This window comes from Gorilla gorilla, chromosome 7 (assembly GCF_029281585.2).
Source record: "Gorilla gorilla gorilla isolate KB3781 chromosome 7, NHGRI_mGorGor1-v2.1_pri, whole genome shotgun sequence".
Taxonomy (NCBI): domain Eukaryota; kingdom Metazoa; phylum Chordata; class Mammalia; order Primates; family Hominidae; genus Gorilla; species Gorilla gorilla.
In genome coordinates, this window is record NC_073231.2 from 107054434 (window position 1) to 107079995 (window position 25562).

Below are 25562 nucleotides of genomic sequence, written 5' to 3' on the forward strand. Positions count from 1 at the left end.
ATGGTATAGATTTATTGAAATGACACACTGTACCCCACAAATATGTACAATATTATATGTCAATTAAAAATAATAGAAACAAAAAAGCAAAAAACAAAAAATAACAAAAACAAAAAATATTACAACTTTGCTAAGTATCACATATAAAAAATATATTGTTTATACTCATCTTATTTCCAAAGTAGATTTGGAGTACCCAATTACTCAAGTGTAAGTTTTATTTAGCTGACATTTTAACTTTTTTTCTTTCATATAATTTCAGAAAGTTAATAAAGAATGTGAATTGGTTAACCTTAAAGAGAGCTATCTTTAGCAGCTCGGAATTTAAAGTACAAATAAATGAAGGATGTCTTTCATAAGAAAATGACGTGTCATTTGGGACAAATGCGATATGATGTGTGGGTTCATCCAACATATGCATCCGACATCAGGATACTGGAGCATACCTGGTGTAGTTATAACTTCCAAGATGGGTGTGTGTGTGTACATATCAACCTTAGTAGTTAATTTCATCACTGACTGGCCTCAGCTGTTCTTATATGTTCATCTTGGCTTTCTGTCAGTGGGGATGAATGGATGGATATATTCAGATCCTTCCTTTGCCTGATCCATCTTCTCACCCATGGCTTACATGTGTCAGATGTTTGGCTTACTTGAATCTGTGATCATGTTAGTGCATTATTATCTGTTCCACTAGAGAGGGAAGAGGTCTCAAGGCCTTGTCTCATTAGCCCTACAGTCGACTCAACTGTCCTAACCAACCACTCAATTCAGGAGATGTGAAATGTTTGCATCAACTGGGCAGATTATGCTAACTCACTGTGGCTCAGTTTCTACATTTGTTCATAGGGAGAATCTAAGCCAACATTTTGTCCACTAGCATATGTTGACCATATATAGGGCTGCCTGCAAGTAGTTGGCTTGTTTCTAAAACAACCCAATGACACTAAAAGCCCAGACTTCACCACTACACAATATATCCATGTAACGAACCTACACTTGTACCCCTACATCTACAAAATAAGTAAATAAAATAACCCAATTAACTGGAGGGAAAGACAGCATACAATGTTAAAAACAGTTGCGTAGATGAAAAACTATAACTTAGTTGAAAATTGGCTTTTTTAAAAACAACTTTTTCAGTTTGGGGATATTTCAATATTTAATGTATCAGTGGCGGATGTACAGATATACTCAGTTCCTTCTGTTCCCCGATTCATCTTTTGACCTATGGCTTACATGTGTCAGATGTTTGGCTCACTAGAAAGAGAAGTAAGTTGAGAGAAATAGGAAAGTGAACTTTTCCTATTTTTGAGTCCAAAGTTTTTGGGGTACATTTTAATCTCTGATTTTTCTTGGTATTTAGTAAAATTCACATTTGTTATAATATGATGAATCCTGAGTACTGTAATTTTCAGACTCTTTTGCTGTTACATTATTGTTGCAATTATGAGAGTGAGTGTATTTTTCATCTGGCACAGCATTTCTTTTTTTCATAATATAAAATGCTTAGCCTGAATTGTGATCCAGAAGTGGCAGAGTTAAAACTTAAGGCCATAAATATGTATTGAAATGGGAATGAAGGTAGCAGATCCAAAATATTGGAAATGCAGCTGAATAAGCATTTAAGGGAGGGTGTGCTCCTGAATGATACCAATATATCTGGTTGCTGCCTAGCTACGAAAGGAATGAGTCAACTTGCTGGACGAGTCCAACAGAGACTAACATGAAGCTCTGAAATTGTGGGAGAGTTCTCATGTCCTGTTCCCACAGGATTGCCAAGGAATTTACTTTTCAACGAAACATAAAACGATGCATGAGACCTTAATGTTAGAGCTGGCTTTTGGTCTTAGCACAGTTAGCTTCTGAGAGCAGTTGGCTGCTGTTTTGCATATTCTGGCTGAATATGCTACATGTCCCAGCCCTGACTCCTTTATTGAAAAATCTGTAGAGTGTCCCAGTGCAAGATCCCATGATGCACCTTGCAGAATTATTATATGGACAGTCATTTCCAACCATTCAAAGATATGATCAGTCTGTTTGCGAAAGGAATTCTGGCTTCACAAATTTTATTTTTTCCGCATTTTTCCCCATAAACACTGAGTTACAAGTTGTGCATTTCCAGAAATAAAGGCAGAGAAGGGTGCGGGGAAGAGTTTTGTGATGTGTGTGTGGGAGGCGTGAGCAAGGAAGAGTTGGGAACCTGTGGTCGGCCCCCTACCCAGCCCTGGACAGGGCTCCGGCCCCTGCATTGGGGCCTCTGAGGAAGAGGTGGGCAAGGGTCCAGGGTAGCTGAGGGTTGGAGGAAGCCTCTAAATCCAGCGCTGACCCCCAAAGACCCTCCAATGCATGGCAGCGGTAGAATGCGGAAGCTGAGGAGGCTCAAAAATGGAGCAGCAAAACGTAAAATCAAGTTAGTGGATACAGGTGAAGTGGATCATCATGATAAGGGGATTAAAGAAGGAAAAAGTAGGCTAAGGGAGCAGTGAAAGGTTCTGCCTGAGGCCCTTAGGGAGAGGTGGGGGCCAGCTTGCCTATTAATTTAATATTAAATTGGGGATGGGAGTTAGAGAGGAAAAAGTTATTTCCGGGTATGATTTCTCAGCCTCTTGGCCAGTACAAGAGAGGCCGAGGCCTGGGGAAGGCGGCGGGACCTTCGGGAGCGGGAGTCCTGGGGTCCCTGTAAGGCCAGGCGGAGAGGCTCCTGAGTCCTTCGTCCCCACCACCCCAAGCCTCTGACGGCGGAAATGCCAGAGGGCGCTGCTGCGGGAGCAGGAAGTCAGCCTCCGTCACCCAGCGGCAAACGCCGCGGCCTCACTCGCACCCGGTTTGGTGTGGCCCTGCCGCTCCTCCAGTCCCGGTCCGCTCCAGGCCACCGCCCGAATCCCCGTCAGTCCCCCGCGTGGCCTGGGCCCCGCCGGTGCGACCGCGTCTCTGATGTCCCTTGGTAGACCTTGGGGACACCCTCTCCCGCGCTGGAGTAGGAGATGGCAGCGGAGGATGAAACGGTCTGGCAAGAGCCTCCAGCTGTCATGTGTTCCATCAGTCATGTCGTTCATCATCCCAAGCATGTCCACGAAGCCACCCGACGTTTCCAGCATCCCCAAGGGGGAGACAGCCCCAGCCTGCACCCTGCAGCTGTGATGCCATCTGCGATGCCGAGGAAGGGGCTTCAGCCAAAGCCACCTGACAGCAAATGTTGACGGCGAGTAGCAGAGGGGCCCACCAGGAACGCGGGATCTTCGGGCTCCATGTCCCTCATGAGACGGGACATCCTGATCCTTGCTCCAGGGGGCTCAACACCGCCCCGGATTCAGGCTCAGTGGCCCATCCGCGGGTTTCACTTCTTCGCGTGCTGCAGGATCAGGGTCGCGGCCTGGGAAGCAGGGTTGGTCCAGGCTTGGGCTCCTCCGCGTCCCCCCACCCCCAACACCTGCCCCGTTCCCTTCAGCCTCCTCCCACAGTTGCTTTTCCCGAAGATCCCAACCCCTACTCCTGGACCCCGAGCCCGACTGATTTATATTTATTTATTTATTTATTTATTTATTTATTTATTTATTTATTTATTTTTAATCATTATCTTTCTCCTTCCAAACAAACAAACGCCAGACAACTGCTGACATTTTCTTAAATCATCCCTGCTTCATTGCCATCCCAAAGCATCATCATAGAGGGGAACTGTAGAGAGATTGGCGTCGTTCAGTGTGTGGACTAACACGGAATCCCTTTGGAAAATTATAGGAGACAAATCAAGGCCTGCTCAAATGGAATAATCGTGAGATCGATCTTATGTATAAAACATGTTGATTTCTGTGAATAAATCAGTCTAGTCTGCTCATTAGCCTCTTGGTAATGACATTGCAGGGAATTTGTTTTTTCTTTTTCTCATTACGTCATTTACTTCTACTGCTACTTTGAAATTTTCATCATAGCAAGTAAAGCATTTGCTTAAGGTTGAAAGGAAGAGTGTGCCAGGATCTGTTAACAGTGGTGAAGTAAGTGCATTGACCAAGAATTTAGAGGGTTCTGGCTTCTGGGTTTCCTGTGACAGTGGGGGAGGCTGGGATCACTGGAAGACCAATGGGGTAGGAGGGGAGGAAGAAAGATGTACATGATCCATTATGTGAGTGAGAAGCGTTAACTGAAATAATCTCTCACGCAAAAATAAAAGATAACCTCCAAAAGAGAGGAGAATTGTGCAAATGAGCATGGCGAATCATCATCATTTTTTATATAAGCAAATAACTTCAGGCAAAAGTTGGAGTTTAGATTTAGATTACAAGTTTAGTTCTGTGTGCTGTATAGTACATTTCACAAAGTCTGCAAATCTTTTCTATTAATAGAAGCAATAAAATATTTTCCATTATTCACTTAAATCAGAAATGTGCACATCTTCTGTGATTCCTTTTCTCTGCCACCCTGTGGATTTTACTTAAAACTGCAGTAGTAATGTTCAGAGTTGAATATATCAACTGATGTTTACATTTTTTTATTTATTTTCATTTGAATTTTTTCAAAAGATTGACAGACACAATTAATAAATATTTTTAAAAACCCACCATAGGTTAATAATAAAAATTCCAAGTACATATAGGTATCTTTTAAGACTTTTTTTAAAAATAGTTTTTATCATTAAATTATGTTTTACTTAGGCTCATTTCTTTTTTTTTTTTTTCTTTCTTTTTTTTTTTTTTTTGAGATGGAGTCTCACTCTGTTGCCCAGGCTGGAGTGCAGTGGCGCCATCTCAGCTCACTGCAACCTCTGCCTCTGGGGTTCAAGTGATTCTCCTTCCTCAGCCTCCCTAGTAGCTGGGACTACAGGTGCCCACCACCAAGCCTGGCTAATTTTTATATTTTTAGTAGAGACGGAGTTTCACCATGTTGGCCAGGCTGGTCTCGAACTCCTGACCTCAAGTGATCCGCCTGCCTCAGCCTCCCAAAGTGTTGGGATTACAGGCGTGAGCCATCATATCCAGCCTGGCCAATGTTTTAAAACACAAAAATGAAGTTGCAAGGACACAAGAAAGTTGAAAGAATTTTATAGTACATAACCATATACCCACCACCTAGGTTCTACCATTAACATTTTTCTTTGTTTGGTACCATTTGAGGAATTTTGGTCCTCTTTAACCTCCTATAAAATAGAGAACACTAGCATGACCCCAGAAATTCTCCTCCTCCCCTTTCCCAGTCAATCTCTACCCTCGCCCCACCAGAGGTAACTGCTGTTCTGGTTTCATTCATCATAGGTTGGTTCGTTTGCTCTAGAACTTCACATAAAATAATTCATACAGTGTAAATTCTTTTAGTAAGGCTTCTTTTACTCAGCATGTTTTTTGGTAACAAAACAAAAAATTTATCACTTGATGTCCTCTTTAAGTCATATTTTCTCTGTGTTCTCCTCTTGCCAACCATTATCTTTTTTGACTAATGATGATACTGATCTTTGCCAAGTACTTTCAAATCAGTGTTAAACAAAAAGAAGCAACTTACAGAAAGATACATATAATCTATATGTAACATTTTAAAGTACAAAATAAGGCCAGGCACTGTGGCTCAAGTCTGTAATCCCAGCACTTTGGGAGGCCGAAGCAGATCACCTGAGGTCAGGAGTTCGAGATCGGCCTGGCCAACATGGTAAAACCCTGTCTCTACTGAAAATACAAAAATTAGCCAGGCATGGTAGCGGGTACCTGTAGTCTCAGCTACTCGAGAGGCTGAGGCAAGGGTATCACTTGAACCCAGGAGGCAGAGGTTGCAGTGAGCTGAGATTGTGCAACTGTACTCCAGCCTAGGCAACAGAAAGAGACTCTGTTTCAAAAAACAAACAAACAAACAACCAAAAAACAACCAAAATAATAAAATCATACAATGCTTATTTAATTTTCACTTTCAGAGATTATTACTCCCCTTTTCCCCATGACAAAACTGGGGCAATTTGTCTTGATCCATGGAACTGGACACAAATCTGCATTGCTTTTAAGTTTTCGCATTATTTCACTCTTCTACCAAATTTTCATTAGCATAGTGTTTTTGAAATTTGTCCATGCTGTTGTTTATATCAGCTGGTCTTTCCTTTTTATTGCTGAGTAGAATTTCATTGTATGAGCATCTCTGTTTGTTTATCCATTCTCCTACTGATGGACACCAGGCATTTTCTAGTTTTTAATTATTATGACAAAGTTGCTATGAACATTCTTGTGCAAGTCCTTTTAAGAACATATGTTTTTATTTATCTTGGGTAAATACATAGGAGTGAAATTGCTAGGTCATGTGATAAGTGTGCATTTTATTATCTTATTTTATTTTATTTTTAGAGATGGTCTTGTTCTATTACCCAGGCTGGAGTGCAGTGGTGGGATAATAGCTTACTGCAAACTCAAACTCCTGGGCTCAAGCAATCCTCCCGCCTTAGCCTCCCAAATAGCTAAGACTACAGGTGCATGCCACCAAGCCTGGCTAATTTTTTAATTTTAATTTTTGTAGAGATAAAGGTCATGCTATATTGCCCAGGCTGGTCTCAAACTCCTGGCCTCAAGTAGTCCTCCTACCTTGGCCTCCCAAAGTGCTGGGATTACATGTATAAGCCACTATGCTCAACCATACTTCATTTTTAAGCAACTGCCTGACTTTTTCAAAGTGATTGTATTGTTTTATATTCCCAACAACAACATGTGAGAATTCTGGTTGCTCCTTGTCTTCCCCAGCATGTGATGTGGTCTAGGCCTTCTAATTTTGATAAAGGGATCCCAGGCCTATTTTCTGCTTAGAGAATTGTTTAGTATGTGAATTTTCTTTTACTCAATAGCATAGGCCAAGGGGTTCTAGGTTCTTCTCAGAAGATATGAAACTCTCTGCTACTAAACTCATCAAAAATTTGGTTGTAAGAAATAATTAAAAATAATTCCTTGAGAATATGCAGTTTACTCATTCCTGTTAAGGTCCAAATTTCATCCGTGGACAAAGAACTGAATATTTAGACAGCTTTCATTTACCGCCTCCTTTGTAACTGTTTTTCCTGAGTTCCCCCTTATGTTATACCTTTAGCTTCCTTTGAGCAGCAGTATAAAAAACAGCCACATAAAACTCTGTATTTGCTATAAGAAAGTTAAGAAAAACATAATCTGTTTTATCAAATGGTTCCTCTATTGCAATTCAGTGTTGGGAACGTATGTGCTTCTTTCTCCTGAGCTACTCATAGTTTTTTGCTTGTTTGTTTGCTTATCTTAGAGACCCTATGACTGATGACTGATCTTTTCTCTCTGTATTTGGTCACTAAGAAGCTTAGAAATTGTGACCTATCAATTTTGCAAGAATTTCTGGCACATTATATATGTTTGTGGCCTCTGGCTTCATTTTATAATGTCATGCTTGGTTTTCTTTTCATCTTCCTCTATCTATCTATCTATCTATCTATCTATCTATCTATCTATCTATCTATCTATCATCTATCTATCTACCTATCTATCTAAGATAATGTCTTGTTATGTTGCCCGGGCTGGCCTCCAACTCCTGGCCCAAGTGATCTTCCTGCCTCAGCCTTTCAAGTTGCTGGGACTACAGATATGTGCAACTATGCCTGGCTTCTTTACTTATTTTGATCCTTATGTATTTTGTAAACTTCCTCAGATAATTCCCAGACTGAGGCTAGTTCGTAAATAAAATAAAATTGGACTGCTAGTTAGATATACTGTTTAAAACATTGATTATTCAGAGAGAATGTGGCTAGTGATACACACACACACACACACACGCACACACACACACACACACAAAATTGAACATGTTTGGAACAGAGATGAATCATAAAAACAGGTTAAATACCTCATTTCTTTTTTAAAAATTAGGGTGATTAGAATGCTAGGCATTTAATAATAGCAACACTATTCACAATAGTCAAAGGTGGAAATAATCTAAATGTCCATCAGTGGATGAATGAATAAACAAACTATGGTATACACACATGATAGAATATTATTCAGCCATAAAGACGAATGAAATTTTGATGCATGCTGCAACATCGATGAACCTTAAAAACACGATGCTAAATGAAAGAAGCCAGACTCCAAAAGACAATATAGTATGATTCCACTTATATGAGATAGCTAGAAAAGACAAATTCATAGAGACAGAAAGTAGAATAGAAGTTACCAGGTCTGGGAGAGTGTGGAATGGGAGAATTATTGCTTAATGGTCATAGAGTTTCTGTTTGAGATGATGAAGGAGTTTTGGAACTAGATAGTGGTGACAGTTGCACAACATTGTGAAAGTACTTAATGCCACTGAACTGTACACTTGCTTAAAATGGTAAACTTCGTGTTATATGTATATTTCCACAGTAAAAATTTAAAACAGTTTAAATACCATTCTTTTGTTACGAGGGTCATTAGAGATGCTAGTCTGTTAATGGGTTGTTATTGGCTGTCACCTACTTTTTCCGTAAGACATCCTAGTGCTCATGCTAGCCAATTGATATTATCAAGAAGCTCCTATTTTGTTAAAGACCCAATCTTATAATTAAGAGTTACATTTAAGAGCACATGACTAAGGAAGCAGTATTATATAAACGGCAGAGATGACCAGAAATGTGCCACAAGAGCCAAGACACCACAATAATTGTCATGGCTTGGGACTACATGGGTGTCCCACAATGGTCACAGAAAGGAAGGCATAGGGAAAGGCAGGAGCTGACTCCGGTCATCCACTAGGCAGGGTCGATCCTGTGTAAGGGGTCTAGCAATGCCTAACATGGTTCAGAAAAATGGTCTACCTCAGGAGTCAGAGCTGCGGGACAGGGAATTTAGAAAGAAAGTCATAGGAAGAGGCAGACAGAAAGTAAGCATGGGAGGCTGATATATGAGGGGCAAGGTCCCACCCACTGGGCGGGGCACAGGGGTAGGCCTCCACTAGCAGGGTGGAGTTAAGGATCTATGCAGTTTCACAGGTAAAAACTCAGAAATAGGGTGTCTGGGGAAGCTATCAAATGCCTTAATAATATTTATATTCTTGAATCTAATAATTTATTGACAAGGAATTTATTCTATTAAAGTAATCATTTAATACAAAGATGTAACTAGCCATTAATAGAAATGTTTTTATAGCAACAGTGCTCAGAATAATGAAAAATTATGAGTAACTTAAATGCCCAACAATAAACTCCATACAGCAAAATAACATGTAGCTATTTAAAATGCTGTTGTGGGCCGGGCGCGGTGGCTCACGCCTGTAATCCCAGCACTTTGGGAGGCCGAGGCGGATGGATCTCTAGGTCACGAGTTCCAGACCAGTATGGCCAATATGGTGACACCCCCTCTCTACTAAAAATACAAAAAAAATTAGCCGGGCATCTGGGTGTGAGCCTGTAATCCCAGCTACTCAGGAGGCTGAGGCAGAAGAATCACTTGAAACCGGGAGGCGGAGGTTACAGTGAGCTGAGACCGCGCCATTGCACTCCAGCCTGGGTTACAAACGCGAAACTCCGTCTAATAATAATAATAATAATAGTAGTAGTAGTAATAATAAATACCACTAGTATTCATTCATTCAATCATCAAACACCTACCATGTGTCCAGCTTTGGTTTATGTGTTGGAGACTTAACACCACACAAGCCTCTGCTTACACATGGCTTACATTTTAAAGGGGTGGGGCAGACCACCAATAAATAAACCATATGTGATTATAGGTAGTCATAAATGCTATTAACAATTGGACAGGAGAGGCCGGGCACGGTGGCTCACACCTGTAATCCCAGCACTTTGGGAGGCTGAGGCGGGTGGATCACGAGGTCAAGAGATCAAGACCATTCATTCAAGACCATTCAGGCCAACATGGTGAAACCCCTTCTCTACCAAAAATACAAAAATTAGCTGGGCCTGGTGGTGCACGCCTGTAGTTCCAGCTACTTGGGAGGCTGAGGCAGGAGAATCGGTTGAACCTGGGAAATCATATCATTTCATCTGTAAATTTTTAAAAGTCATTCCATGTTAATTTTATATTGCAGTGAGCTGAGATCCCACCACTGCACTCCAGTCTGGCAACAGAGCAAAACTCTGTCTCAAAAAAAAAAAAAAAAAAAAAAAATGGACAGGAGAGAGCAAGACTGGATGGGGGTAGAGGGTACACTATTATAGGTAGAATGGTCTGGAAAGGCCTCTCTCTGAGAAGCACGTATATGACCAGCCATACATGTCAGCAAACTAGGAGGAGGTATGGCATTTGATGCCATACTTTACACTCCTGTTAAATAATAAACCATGCTATTTCATATAGTTTATAATTATCTGTAATTATATAGAAGGATGCAGGTGGTGTATTATTGAGAAAATTTTTGAATAAATGCCACTCTTAACTCTGGTCATTTGCAATTAGATCACTTTGTACTTCACTGAAAAGACAAGAAAAGTATTACCAGGCCATTAGCTTGGATTTTACAAAGTGAGCATCAAAATTTCTATGTCCAGGAAAGTTCTAGGACTCTGCACTAAGTGGACTTAGCCCTGAAGGTGCTGGCCCAGGGTGGAAATGCCTGACAGTGGCAGAAGAGCAGGCAGTGACATCTGTTTGCACTCAGCCAGTGCCAAGGTAGTTCCACCCCTTCCTCACACGTACCACGCCAGACCATACAACAAGGCCAAGTTTGTGCCAGCTGCTCTACTAGAGATCTCACAGTTCATTTTATTCAACCATGCAGCAGATATTTACTGAGCTGCTACCGTGTGCCAGGCTCTGGGGATAAAATAGGGAGCAAGACAAAAGCAATCCCGGTGCACTGAGAGCTTGTAGCCTGGTGGGAGAAACAGACAGTTAAACAGGCAATTACAACAAACCATAGCAGTGTTATGACAAGGTGCTGTGGGGGCATGGGGCAGGGGTTCCTCCCTTGATTTGGAGGGGTCTTAAAAAGCTTCCCAGAGAAAGTGCTATTTGTTTGAGCTGGGCTTAGAGGTTGAGTAGGCACCAGATGTGGCAATTAGGAAAGGATGGAGGAAATAGAGTTCCAAGCAGAAGAAGCATGGAAATGCCTGGAGGTGCAAACCCTGAACTACTTGAGGCCCTGAAAGCCTTAATATTCATGGAGAACTGTGAGAAAAGAAAATCCAGAGACATGTCTGTTCTGTTCGCCTATTATTCACCTATCATTTTTTCAACAACAATTTTCAACCATATACTGCAATAAAGAGAATAATATAATGATTCCACCATACCCATCACCCAGCTTCAATAATTATCACCTATGGTCAGTCTTGTTTTGTCTGTGCCTCTCCCATTGCACCAACTCCTCTTCTCCCACTCTGTGGGTTATTTTGAAGAAAATCCCAGACATCATATCATTTCACCTGTAATTTTTTAAAAGTCATACCTTTTTAATTTTATATGCAACTGCTGGTATAGTATATTCTCATGGTAAGCACTCAGTAAACAAATTCATTTGTTTGCTGAACCAATACACAATTGAGTAAAAGAGAAAAAGGCAGGCAGAAGCCACACGATGAAGGGCTTTGTCTGTTGTCTTGGAGTTTGGCCTCTATTCTGTGGGCCCCAGGGAGTCGGTGCAGGGTCTTGAGTCAGGGAATGACATACAGTGGCCATTCTACCTAAAGTGTTGGAAGGGAGAGTTTGAGGTGGAAGTTACATCTGCAGAGAGGTTTTTAGGGGCTATATTACAAGTCCAGACCATCAAATTATAACTATATATGGGGGAGAAAGTAGAGGTGGAGGGGGATACAAAAGGCAGAAGAAAAAGAAGAAATAGTAAGAGGAAGAGGAAGAAAAGTGGATAGTAGAGAATGAAGGAAAACATAAGTCCAAGAAAGATGAAGGAAAGCGCTGCAGATGGGAGGCTGTGGAGAGGGCCTGGAGAAGAGGGTGAAGAGCACAAGGAGACTGAAAGCTTTTCACCCTTGGTTCTTGTTGTGCCATGCCAGGCAAGTATCTGCAGAGAGCAGAAATGCCCATTTCCTGCCAGTTCTCTTTGCCTCAATGGGCAAAATGTCAGCAGCACTCAAGGGGAGAAGCCTGGTTTCAATATCTGATCCAAGGAGGAAGGGAGAGAGGAGGAAAGTGTGGTGACAGTGGTTCTCAGGGCCTTGCGTGTATCCAAGGAGTATCCAGCCAATGAAGGGGAGGTAAAATCTAGACAGGAAAAGAGCTGGCAGGAACCAGGCCAAGGGGAGAGAAACTCCAGCCAACTGGGAAGAGGTCGAGGGCCAGATCCTCCCCTAGAAGGAGCTGGAATAGGGACAAGCACCGAGGCTCTGGGCAGAAGACCATTGTCCCTGGCACATCCGAGTGGTGTTTAATAGAATGCCAGCAGCTCAAGGCTCCCACAGACACTGGGGGTGGAGGAGGGGCAGCCACCCTGTCCCCAGGCACACACTACACTCCAGGTGTGGGAGCCACCTGTTGTTCCTGGCACCCCTGCAGGATTTTCAGCCTCGGGGTCTTGGCAAAGCAGATCTTGCAAGTGAACAGCCTTTAGAACTCAAAGCTTGGCAGGCAGGGGATCAATATTTGAGATATTTCTATTTTCTAACACAGCAAGGTTTAATAAGGTTTTATAACCATTGTTTGTTTTAGAGTTAGACAAACATGGGGCTGCCTCTCCTCTCTAAGCCAGATAGTGCTATAAAGGATTTCCCTAAATACAGTTGCCTCTCACCCCACCGCTTCCTCTACGACCAAGGAGGTGCGAGCCCTAAGATGGTAGGAATAGTCATTGTCCATGCTTGTTTACTGCATAGAGTGGGTCTCCCACAGCACCTCTGTGTGAATGGGGTAGGATTTGGTCTTGTCTTTTTTCGTTTTTTATTTGGACTAGCAAAAGGCTGCCACCTGGAAGTGTTTGCTTTGCAGACTTCACCTTCCCCTGGGTGGTGGCTAACCTTAGACTGCAGTAAGCAGACCCATTTGAGCAATTATTCTGAGCTGTGTTCTCTAACCCAGCATTTAGCAGCAGCAAAGGTAGATTTTGGTTAGCTATCTGCCACCTCTTCTGTCCAGAGCAGGAAGGCTTGCTCTTTTTTTTGTCTGTTTTTTTTTGTTTGTTTGTTTGGTTGGTTTTTTTTGAGATGGAGCCTCGCTTGTTGCCCAGGCTGGAGTGCAGTGGTGCGATCTTGGCTCACTGCAACCTCCATCTCCCTGGTTCAAGCAATTCCCCTGCCTCAGCCTAATCCTGAGCAGCTGGGATTATAGGCACATGATACCACGGCTGTCTTTTTTTTGGCTTTTTTTTTTGTATTTTTAGTAGAGACTGGGTTTCACCATTTTGACCAGACTGGTCTCGAACTCCCGACCTCAGGCACTCTGCCCACCTCGGCCTCCCAAAGTGCTGGGGTTACAGGCATGAGCCACCGTGCCTGGCCAAAGGCTTGCTCTTTATGAGGCCCTCTGGAGACCCAAATGATGCTCTGTGGGGCCAGGATTCTGTAGACAAGGCTCAGCCAATAACAATGGAAAATGTCTTGATCTCTTTTGCTACTACCCCAGGGCCCATGGTGAGATCCACTGACAGTGTCTTTCGGTGTGTTTTTGACACCAATTGACAAGTTTCTCCCAAACTCTTTATGGAGACATTTGTATAAAGAGAAACTGGCCAGGTGTGACAGGTTCCCTCCTGTAATCTCAATGCTTTGGGAGGCCGAGGTGGGATGATCGCTTGAGGCCATGAGTTCAAGACCATCCTCAGCAACATATCTCTACAAGAAAACAACAACAAAAACTAGCCAGGTGCTGTGGCACATACCTGAAGCCCTAGCTACTTTGGAAGTTGAGGCTTGAGCCCAGGAGTTCAAAGCTGCAGTGAGCTATGATCACACCACTGCACTCCAGCCTGGGCAACTTAGCAAGATCTTTACTCCTTAAAAGAGAGAGAGAAACTGATGGGAACAGTAAACAAAGGGGACTGTAAGCAAGGAGTTGGTGGAGGTCATTGATATTCCCTCAGCGCAAAACCGTACACATCTTACCTAAAAGAAAGTAGCCACCCTTAGCCTATCTTGCTCAAGAATATTGGTCACAATTGACTGTGCACTCTGTTCCTGCATGAAGGACCAGCTATGACATGGCAGCTTCTCGGGGCTTCAGGTTCCATTTGAAGATTTTCTTATTTCTCTCCCTGTCCCTCCAGAAGCTGCTGGATTAATCAGACACTAACCTCTGCTCTCTAGTATGAATGTCTGTGCTTAAAACTGGTGCTCCTAATAGTACAATACAGTAATAGCTCATCATCTATTATCAGAGAATATAAGAACATTTTCTAAAAAAAAAATCACAGTTTAATTATTGATATGTATAGGTTGTAGCCATTTTGTAAAACAAAAAAGCACTATTCTGCTTTTGTTAATAGAATGGGCTGGAACATAACTTAAACTTCTGATAATGATAATTTAGGATTGCTGTTGGACGCTTCTGATAGCATATTCTGCCCATGGAAGAAACAATCTTTTTTCTCCTGAATTGCACCATATTGCCTCCCAGGCAGCCAGCTTTGCCTCCGCTCCCATATCTTAAAGTTTAATAGCTTTACTTTTGTACCAGTCTCCCTTTAGTAGGCTGTCTACAACCCCAGATATTCATAGAAAGAGAATTTTTAGATCTAGAAAAAAATTGGCACCTCCACAGTCTTTGATTGTCACCTAGGGCAGAACTGCAGGTTACCAAGGAAACCAAATAATCCCGTATTGTTTGTGATACTAAGTCAAAGTTGCTCTCTGTGCATCTGAAGGAACAAAGTACCAAGACTTTGTCACAGTTGCCACTGTTAAGGTCAGAGTCTTTTAAACGTAGTCACTGTTAGTCTGGAACTGTACCCAGGGAAGGGAATACTACAGTACCCAGATTTTATTCTATCGATAGCAATAGTAGGTGTCCTAGTGATTGCAACTAAGTTTCACCTCAGAGTCACGTGTCTCTTGAGTCAGTGTTGTATTCACCTGTGGATAACTGTGGGCAGTTAAGAGTGGTATAAAATAGTGCAAATAAAAGGTGAGGGAATCTTGATGAGAATGGGAAAGAGTCCAAATCTGCTAGATGTTCCAAAGTCACAACTGGAAGTTTTGGTGACTGGTTTCTGGAACAGGAGGGGGTGAAGTAGAGAGGTAGTCCCAGAGGAGCCAGCTCTCTAACTTGGGTGGTGGCACAAGCCAAGATTTAGAGCACATGGGTAGGACACGCAGATGGCAGGTTTCTCTGTGCACATGTAGTCTAGCAGCCCAGAGGATACTCGGGGGAAAATGCAGTCATCCTTGGCTTCACAAACATTCAGATGACAACTGTTCTGAGAGGTGCATATGGAATTGCCCTGACTATGAACATCATGTGGTGGGAAGAGGTGGGACATTGGTTCTTTTGGGTCAAGTTCTCCTGCTAACTAGCTATGGAACCTCAAGCAAGTCATAACTGTTCTTCATAAGTCTCTAAAATGAGAATGAGAATATCTCTAAAATAAAATGAGAATATTTTCAAGGTCTGTTTCAAGTGTCACATTTAGAGCCAAATGTACTTTGATTCACTCTGTCACTTTTTCCAGGGAGGTATATTTGCTTATTTATTCAATTATATATTTGTGAATTGCCACAAGACATCTATGCCAGTTAAGTCTCACAGCTTTGTCAGTTGAATTAAGTATAATTATTGCTCTCTGTCAGGATATCACTTGCCTGTTATGGTTTGAACCTAGTGCATTGTGTGATGGTTACTTTTTAAAATAGTTGCAGATCTTGGACTTTCATCATTGTCATAATTCATCTGCCAAAACATCCCCAGGCCTCACTTGCTGTCATGCAGCTTTTTGTTTTTAATTATGGTAAAAAAAATCACACAACACAAAACTCACCATTTAAACCCTTCTAAAGAGTACAGTTCAGTGGCCTTTAGTACATTCACAATGTACAACCATCACCACTATCTAGTTCGAGAAGAATATCATCTCAAACGGAAATGCTCTACCCATGAAGCAGTCACTCCCTTACCCCTTCTCCAGTCTGTGACAACCACTAATCCACTTTCTTCCTCTATGGATTTGCCTATCCTGGACATTTCATACAATATGTGTCCCATTGTGTCTGGCTTGTTTCATTTAGCATAATGTTTTCAAAGTTCAGTATGCTGTGGTATGGTTCAGTACTTCATTCCTTTTGTGCCTGACTAATATTCTATTGTATGGATATACTGCATTATATTTATCCATTCATCCATTGATGGACATTTGAGTTGTTTCCACCTTTTGGCTACTGTAAATAGTTCTATGGTGAAAACATATATACAAGTTTTTTTTAAACATGTGTTTTCAATTCTTTTGGTTACATACCTAGAAGTGGAATTGTTGGGTCTTATGGTAATTCAACATTTAACTTTTTGAGGAACTGCCTAACTATTTTCTAAAGCAGCTGAACCATTTTACATTCCCACCAACAATATATGAGGATTCCAATTTTCCTACATCCTCACCAACACTTGTAATTTCTGTTTTTTGAATAATTTTTTATTATAGCAAGCCCAGATGGGATTATAGAAAGCATGCTCCAGTGGGTGTGAAGTGTCATCTCATTGAGGTTTGGATTTTCATTTTTCCAGTGACTAAGGATGATGGGTATCTTTTCATGTTCTTTGTTGACCATTTGTATTGTGTCTATACAGGTATTTTGCTTATTTTTTCCATTGGATTATTTGTCTTTTTTGTTGTTGAGTTGTAGGAGTTTTTTGTATATTCAGCATTCTAGATCCTTATCAGATATATGATTTACATATGTTTCTCCCATTTTGAGGGGCTGTTTTTTCACTTACTTGTTAGTATCCCTTGATATATGAAAGTTTTTTATTTTGATGAAGTCCCACTTATTTTTTCTTTTGTTACTGTGTTTTTGATGACCTAAGTAAAGAATCATTGCCAAATCCAAGGTCCTGAAAACGTGCTACTATATTTTCTTCTGATAGTTTTATAGTTTTAGTTCTTGCATTTAGGCCTTTGATCTAGTTTGAGTTAATTTTTGTATGTAGTGTGAGTTGGGGGTCTGACTTCGTTATTTCGCATGTGGGCATCGGTTGTCTTGGTGATACTTAGGAAGGTGTTTATACCTATTGGTTATTCCGTGGCAGCTAACCACATTAACTATGCTATGGTTCCTTATATTGTGCCCATATGTAGTGGACACTACTGGTTGCCTACCAAAATCTATTACTCCTTATTTTTTCCTGAAAGAATCCTAGTTTTGTTTGGGTATTCGCTTTTTTCCCCAAATGATTCAGGGTAAAGTAACCCCATCCTAGGCTCTAGATCCTAATTACTTTAAGCCTGCTGTTCTCAGAATGTCATCTATAAAGCCTTGAAGGTTTCCTAGACCCTTTCATTAATTCTGTGAGATCAAAACTGTTTTTAAAATAATACTAAAGTGTTATTTGTCCTTTTCACTGTAGGTAACATTTGCACTAATGCTACAAAACCACTGGTGGGTAAAACTGCTGGTGCCACACACTATATACAAGATAGTAATAGTAGTTGTATTTTTGTATTCCATCATGCACTTGCAGAAAAAGAGAAAAAACTAGTTTCACTTGATGCCCTTGATGAAAAAGTCAATATTTTAAATTTAATTAACCTTTGACCTTTGAGTATACTTTTTAAAAATATTCTATATGAAAAAATACAAGTAACCTTCTGTTACATGTTGAAGTATGATTGTTATCTCAAAAGAAAGCACTTATGTGATTGTCTGGTCTGCAAGCTAAATTAGCTCATTTTTTTACTTGAAAGGATGATTGACAAACTATGTTTATTTAGACATAAGTATTTATAGACATTATTTCAAACTTGGATAAAGGGAGCCTCTTTGGGGAAACCAATTGACAGTATTTGACGCCAGGGATAAAGTTCAAGCTTTTGAGCAAAATTAGAATTTTGGAAAATGTGTATCCACTATTGTGAGCTTGATAGATTTCCATATTTTATTAACAGCTTCTGAATATTTAGATTTTTCTGATATCAGTGGCCATATTAGTGAATATGATTGTTTTGACATTATATAATGAAAGTGTCAATATTTGGAAGATCTGCATAATTCAGTGAACCAGTATTTTCCAAATGACCAATGTCTGACTTTACAAAATTACGCACGTATAAAAGATTAATTCAAAGTGCAAGACAGATCAATACATATTAATGTAACAGAACATAAAAAGTTCATTACTATGGTTTCCGTGCACACTGTTTTCGGGGTTCTATTATTCAAGGTGCATCTCCATCACCTGCCAAAGTGGAGGCAGATGGCTCAAGCTCAGGCAATCAGGCTGTCTCCTCCACTGGAAATTGATCTTGGGTGAAAATAAAAAATCATAGAAAACTGTTGAAATTGACACTGGGAAGAGATTTTTCACCTATTCTTGCTACCTGAATCCTGAGAGTTGCCCTGATTCCTGCCCCTTCTGAGGTCTGGTCCCTCAATTTTTTCTTAGATTTGGGAGCCACCTGTATCGTTTAAAAAGTATTTTTTGCTCAAGGGAGCTACAGTCTGATTCTGTTGCTTTCCACCAAGAACTCTGATAGAGACATAGAAACCTACTGTGAGTCCTCTCTTGCTGGGACACTGAAGCTCTCCCTGCTATGCTGTGCTTCCTGTGCCTCTCACCTGTAGATCTGGGACCTTTGAATGACATTGTTGATGAATAATGAATGGAATTAATTAACTTGACTAGCTTTCCCCAGTGCTATGGGCTGACTGTCCCCCCAAATTAATGTGTCAGAAACTTAATCTCCAATGTGACAGTGTTGGGAGGTGGGGCCTAATGGGAAGTTAGATAATGAGGCCCTCATGAATGGATTAATGCTGCTATAAAAAGGACTTGCAGGAGTGTATTTGCCTTCTTCTGCTCTTCTGCCATGTGAAGACACAGTGCTTGTCCGTCTTCCACTTGCCCTTCCATCTGCTGTCATGTCAGGATGCAGTAAGAAGATCCTCACCGGATGCCACCACCTTGATCTTGAACTTATAGCCTCCAGAACTGTGGGAAACAAATTTCTGTTCTTATTGAATTACCTAGTCTGTGGTATTCTGTTATAGCAGCACCAAATGGACTAAGACACCTGGTTAACATTCATCATCTGTTCATCTGCTCACATCCCTGTGGATGTGGACCACTTGTCTGAGCCAGGCCAGTAATCTGCATATCCATTCAGACAGTATAGAAGTGATAGCCTAGGTGCCTTCCTGAGGTCTAGGCTGAGCCTGTCCTGATTCTTTTCCCTTTCCATTAGCTCTGTGCTTACGAGTTCCCAACATTCTTCAGATCCAAGGCTTTCATGAATTTATAGTGGAGAAAGAATCGTACCTATTTTATATACATTTTCATCATGAATTGGAAAGAACAGAGGACCTAGCATAAGAATACCTGAATTCAAATCTCAGCTTTACTACCTGCTATGTGGCCTTGGGCAACTCATTTAATTTCTCTTGAGTCTCAGTTTCCTCATTTGTGAAATGGGAGTTGTAACTATTCCTGCTTTACTTACCTTACAGAGAGGTTGTAAGGATCAAGTTACATAATGGATGTGACAGCAGCCTAATATCCACTAGTTTAACTTTCCCAAGGATCAGGATCTGTGTTTTATCTGCATTGCATCGACACGGCACGATACCTGGGTCACAGTAAATACTTACAACATGTTGGTTAAAGTAACCTCCTTGGGAGGGAGTTGTTACAAAGCTCAACTAGAACTGGGACTAAACTAGCAATGGGAAAAAAGAGGAGCAAACTCAGAGCATGTGGCCTCATTATTCTATAGTCTTGTTCACTGGCTCCTCTTTTAGGTTCTTTTATACTGGACTGTTTTTTCACAACACTAAAAACCTGGGGTTTTTCCTTCCCCAGTTGCCGTTGAAACTGGAACTGCTTGAAAGAGCAGCTGAGCAATTCATCAGGCTCTGTGGCTTAGAAGGAGATGCGAGCTCACTCTAAATGAGATTTCCAGTGACACAGGCTCCAGCGGGGATGTTACAGTTTCACAGTCACACGTTACTGGCATTGTTTTAAGCTTGCATGAAAGCTTTTGCTAAACCCAACTGCTTCAAGGTTTGCACCAACCACTTGGGCAAACTGCCAGTCGCTATGCCACATTCTTTCCAAATCGGAAGGATTATTGAATATCCCTTACGGATTCTTGCTTTCTTTCTTTCATGAGACAGGATCTTGCTCTTTTGACAGGCTGGAGTGCAGTGGTGTGATCGTGGCTCACTGCAGCCTTGACTTCCTGGGCTTAAGCCATCCTCCCACCTCCGCCTCTCAAGTAGCTGGGACTACAAGTGCATGCACCATGCCTGGCTAATTTTTTTATATTTTTTGTAGAGACAGGGTCTCACTATGTTGCCCAGGCTGGTCTCAAACTCCTGGGCTCAAGCAATCCTCCCACCTTTGGCCTCCCAAAATGTGAGCCACTGCACCCGGAATGAGGCAAAGACTGAAGAGATTTTCTTATTGTTGTAATTAAAATTTTATTTATATTGAAGGAAAATTTATATCTAATAATACTCATAGATTGTAGTTGTGCATTGGATTAGTTCTTTCAAATGTAAACACCTAAGTAATCATCTCCTCAATTGAAATGTAGAACATTTCTGACACTCCAGGAGGTTACCTTCTCTCTTCTTTCTTTCAGCTCCTGCCCCAGACAACAGGCAATAATATCCTAGCCTTCCATTAACACAGGTTATTTTTGGCTTGTCTAGAATTTCTTATAAATGGAATCATATGATACATACTCTTAGTTTTCTATTTTTTTTTGTATCTGAGTTCTTGTTTTTGAGATTTATCCTTGTTGTTACATGTATCCATTGTTCACTATTTTTAAATTGCTGAATAACATTTCATTATGTGAATAGACCACAGTTTGTTTATCCATAATCTTTTTGAGATTTATCCTCGTGTCATGCATATGTGCTTGTTCTTTTTTATTACTGAGCATATCCTACTATACAAATACACCACAATTTATCTATTTTCTTGTTGAGAAACATTTGAGTTGTTTCTAGTTTTGTCTTCTGTGAATAAAGCTGCTACAAACAGTCTTGTAAAAGTCTTTTTTTTTTTTTTTTGAGAGTCTTGCTCTTGTCACCCAGGCTGGAGTGCAGTGACGCGACCTCAGCTCACTGCAACCTCTGCCTCCCGGGTTCATGTGATTCTCCTGTCTCAGCCTCCTGAGGAGCTGGGACTACAGGCACCTGCTACCAAGCACAGATAATTTTTTGTATTTTCAGTAGAGACAGGGTTTCACCATGTTGGCCAGGCTGGTCTCGAACTCCTGACCTCAGGTGATCCACCCACTTCGGCCTTCCAAAGTGCTGGGATTACAGGCATGAGCCACCATGCCTGGTCAAGTCTCTTCATGGGGATTTGTTTTGCCTAGGAGTAGAATTACTGGGTCATATGGTAGGTGTTATGTTTAACTTCATAAAAGACTCTCAGAACTTTTCCATAATGGTTGTACAATTTTACATTCTCACCAACAATGTATGAAGTTCTAATTGTTTCACATTATCACTTACACTTGTCTTTTGTTTTAATCATTTTAGTGGGAGTGACATGGTTGGTATCTCATAGGGTCAGGGGACTTTTAATGGAATTTCTGTATTTGCTACTCACAACCCTAGGCAGGACAGATGACAGCAACAGGAGGACCCTGGCAGCAATTAGGGGTTCTGGTACTCCACCCTCTCCCTCCCCCCATCCTTCACCAAGCTATATTTTTTTCTTCACAATACCCCCTAAATCTGACACTTTTTCACTTTCAGAATTTTACTTTAGTTAATTCTTTTGCAGTTTCTGTTTGGAGTTGAATTCCTGAACCTGGATCCATCTTCAGCCCCTGTTCCAGGAGACAAAGCAAATGGTATCAAGAAAGGTGCCTCCCTCTCACCTCCACCTCATCTTTGCTTTCTGACCTCCTTAGGATTATAATTTCACTAAAGTATGCAAATCATAGCAGACATCATGGCCATTCTATCGTGTGGAACAGAAAACTCTTTGAGTAATGAAGATGATTCATAGGAACCATAGAACTTAATCTAGTGATCATCAGAGCTTTCCCAGAAGGATGACTTTAAGTGTGTGAGGCTAAGTGGCATCTCTCTTCTGTAGATTCGTTTTCTTTTTTTCTTTTTTCTTTTCCTTTCTTTCTTTCTTTTTTATTTATTTATTTATTTATTTTTGACGGAGTTTCGCTCTTGTCGCCCAGGCTGGAGTGCAATGGCATGATCTCGGCTCACTGCAACCTCTACCTCCTGGGTTAAAGCAATTCTCCTGCCTCAGCCCTCCGAATAGCTGAGATTACAGTGCATGTCACCACGCCCAGCTAAGTTTTGTATTTTAGTAGAGACGGGGTTTCCCCATGTTGGTCAGGCTGGTCTCGAACTCCTGACCTCAGGTGATCCACCCGCCTTGGCCTCCCAAAGTGCTGGGATTACAGGCGTGAGCCACCACGCCTGGCCTCTCTGTAGATTGTTAGATTTTCATCTTCATACAACCATTGCTTTATGGGAGCTCTCCAGGGTCCTGGACTTCTGCTTGAAATAATCTCTTGACACTGGAAACTAGTGTTCCATGCCTGCATTCAGCCACTGTCTCCATGTGTCTTAAACACTGGCCCTCTGATACCTGCTTTTAATTCCAACCCAAGTCCTCATGCCTGTGACTGTCTTTAAGATATGAATTCCCTCTACGTTTCCTTCTCCTCAGCTCTACCTTTGGCCAAGCTAGCAGCATCTTCCAACTTAGTGCTTCTCAGATTTAAATGTGCAAATGAGTCACCTGAGGATCTTGTTAAAATTAAGATTCTGATTCTAGGTTTGTGGAAGGGCTCAAGATTCTGCATTTATGACAAGCTCCCATGTGATTCTGATGCTGCTGCTCTGTGGAACACACCGAGTAGCAAGGCTCTAACTAGTCTTCCCACTTGCACTCTTGCCCTTCAACACTGGAGTTATCATTGTGAAGGCACACCACCTTTCAGTGATTTCTAGTTACCCTTAGAATGAAATCTAGACTTTTTACTGTGGCCAGAAAAGCTCTGCTGCATGGGCTGGTATCTGTTTATCTTCCTTGCCTCATTAGGTTCACCCCTCTCCTCATTCTCTACACTCTAGCCCACTGGACTTTTGATTGCACTTACAGAAAACCACATACTTTCCAATGCCAGTTATTTATGTATGCCATTACCTCTGCTTGGAACTATTTCATTTCAGTAGGGCTATCTCCTTGTAAATTTGGGGGGCTCAGCTTAAATGTTCCCTTTTTAGAAACACGTAGCTAGAAGGTAAACCCCATGGTGAAAGAAACCTGTCTATTTTGGTCATTGTTGCAGTCCCAACATGTAGTACACATTCAATAAATATTTGAGGGAGGCCAGGCGCGGTGGCTCACTCCTGTAATCCCAGCACCTTGGGAGGCCGAGGCGGGTGGATCACCCGAGGTCAGGAATTTGAGACCAGCCTGACCAACATGGTGAAACCCCGTCTCTACTAAAAATAAAAAATTAGCTGTGCGTGGTGGCTCACACCTGTAGTCCCAGCTACTTGGAAAGCTGAGGTAGGAAAGTTTCTTGAACCTGGGAAGCGGAGGTTGCAGTGAGCTGATATTGTGCCACTGCACTCCAGCCTGGGTGACAGAGTGAGACTCTGTCTCAAAAAAAAAAAAAATTTGAGAGAAAAAGTATGAATATTACAAGCTCTACCCAAACTGGTCTTGATTAACATAGTTTTCTTCCATTTTCAAATAGATAACTTGGTTTTCTGGCTGGTGTTCCAATCACTGATGACTGCATTCCAGCAGCTTTCTAACTGCTTTGTCTCTACGACTTCCTGCTTGCTAATCCATCTTACTCTCACCATCAGTTAATGAACCAGAAGTGCTGCTTTTGTTATCTTATTTTCCTGTTATAAAAACAGTAATTCTCATTCCCCATTGCTACTGAAGAGTGTCCAAGCTCTTAACAGGATATAGTAGATGGACTGAATTGATGTTCCCAGCTAAAAACCTCACTGTATCCATACCCATTGCAGTGAGATTTTTGAAAATCTCTCATCATAAGGTAGAATCTATTTCTCCCTCCCTTGAATATCAGCTTGCCTTGTGCCTCAAGAGGCCTTGCAGCTGCCACTGTGTTTCAGAACCCTCTCATGAGAATGCAAGCCTGGACTAGCCTGCTGGAGGATGAGAGATCATGAGAGGGGAGCCTCATTGTCCCAGTTGAGTCTAATCTTAGATCAGCCTTGTCTGGGGGAGAGGGAGGAGTCCTCTGGCCACCCACATGTTTGATGACTCACTAGAAGGACTCCCAGGACTCAGAGTCAGTTGTGCTCATGGTTATAGGTGATCAAAGGATACAAGACAGCATCAACAAGGGAAAAAGTCACATCAGTCTGGAGGAGTTTAAGTGCAGGCTTCCAAAGCTTTGTGTCTGGTGCAGGAGGTGGATTACACAGAACACACTTTTTCTTCCAGCAATAAAATTAAGTAACACATACACAATATTTCTGACTAGGGAAGCTGAATGGAGGCTCAGAGTCCTGGGATTTTATTGCAGAAATAGGCAGAGGATGCCTATGTGATCAGCCACAATTACTGAAATTCCAGTCCAGTGTAAATCACATTGTTTGGATAAACATTCTAGGCAAGCTGGTATGGTAGGATTCAGTGCCGTGGGCATGCCAAACAGCCTTATCAGTTAGGTGGTAGATAGAAGGACAGAAAAAAGGCCCTTTGAAGGTGGTTAAGTTTCTGTACCCAGAACCTGTTCATATGTTACCTTACATGACAAAAGGGACATTGCACATATGATTAAGTTAAGGATCTTGAAATGGTAAGATTTTCCTGAATTATTCAGGATTAAAGTCAGCAAGGGCAAGATAAAGGAAGTAGAGCGCAGAGATCCTCTGAAGGAGGGAGAGATTTGAAAATGCTTTGGTGCTGGTTTTGAAGATAGAGGAAGTGGTCATGTCTTAGTCCTTTTGTGTTGCCATAAGGGAATAGCTGAGGCTGCGTAATTTGCAAAGAAAAGGGGTTTATTTGGCTCACAGTTCTGCCAGCTGTACAAGAAGCATGGCACCAACATCTGCTTTTGACGAAGGCCTCAAACTACTTCCACTCATGTCAAAAGGCAAAAGGGATCCTCTGTGTGCAAAGACTGCGTGGCAAGAGAGTAAGCAAGAGAGGAAGGGAGGTGCCAGGCTCTTTTCAATAACCAGCTCTTTTAGGAACTAATAGTGTGAGAACTCACTCATTACTCCAAATCCTACACCAAGCCTTTCATGAGGGATCTGATCCTATGACCCAAACACTTCCCAGTAGGCCCCACCTCCAACATCGGGGATCAAATTCAACATGAGGTTTGGTCCAACATCCAAACCATAGTGTGTCATGGGCCAGGGAATGCAGATGGCCTTTAGAAGTTTGAAAAGGAAGAAAATGAATTATTCTCCAGAGCCTCCAGAAGGAATGCAGTCCTTCTGATCCATTTTAGACTTATAATCTCCAGAGCCCTAATATATAAAATATTTGTGTTGTTTTAAGCTACTAAGT

General features: G+C 41.6%; 1 pseudogene; it reads right to left on the bottom strand.

The window, feature by feature from the left end:
• Window positions 1–2814: 2814 nt before the first annotated feature.
• Window positions 2815–3274, bottom strand: LOC101154612 (myeloid leukemia factor 2-like; annotated as a pseudogene).
• Window positions 3275–25562: the final 22288 nt, after the last annotated feature.